This window comes from Penaeus monodon, chromosome 28 (assembly GCF_015228065.2).
Source record: "Penaeus monodon isolate SGIC_2016 chromosome 28, NSTDA_Pmon_1, whole genome shotgun sequence".
In the NCBI taxonomy this organism is placed as follows: domain Eukaryota; kingdom Metazoa; phylum Arthropoda; class Malacostraca; order Decapoda; family Penaeidae; genus Penaeus; species Penaeus monodon.
In genome coordinates this window covers 18,594,291-18,594,793 of record NC_051413.1, presented here as the reverse complement: position 1 = coordinate 18,594,793, position 503 = coordinate 18,594,291, and positions in this window count along the sequence as shown.

Genomic DNA, 503 nt, shown 5'->3' with positions numbered 1-503 from the left:
AAATCTAAGTGTCTTTTTAATGTAATCGTATTGCATGTGTTGTTATGGTTATTAAAAAAAGCTACAGATTTTTAAATCTGAAGTCTGGGTTCTATTATAATCACACTGCCTTCATGGCGGTGACTTTGGGACTAGGTTTGCTCGCTGTTTCAGATTTGAAAGATATCATGTAAAGCCAGAATGATACTGTCAGGACAGCCCAGTGTAGTGTGCATCTGTGTTTTCTGGTTTGCGAATATATGGGAAATATCGTAGGACGAGAAATTAGTCAAATGATCACACAATAACAATTTTATTCGGTTGTATGTAAAAAAAACTCTGTTTCATCCACCTGTATTACCTGGGTAAGTGAGTGAGTGATGCCTGGAGTTGGAAGCTAATGAGTGTATGCACAATAATCCCTCGCTGGGAGTTGTCTGCTGTTAAATTCTTGTTAACTTGTGTATTCTAAATTTTTGTCAGACTTTTGGATACAAAAGTAGGGATAACATCAGAAAAAGCGC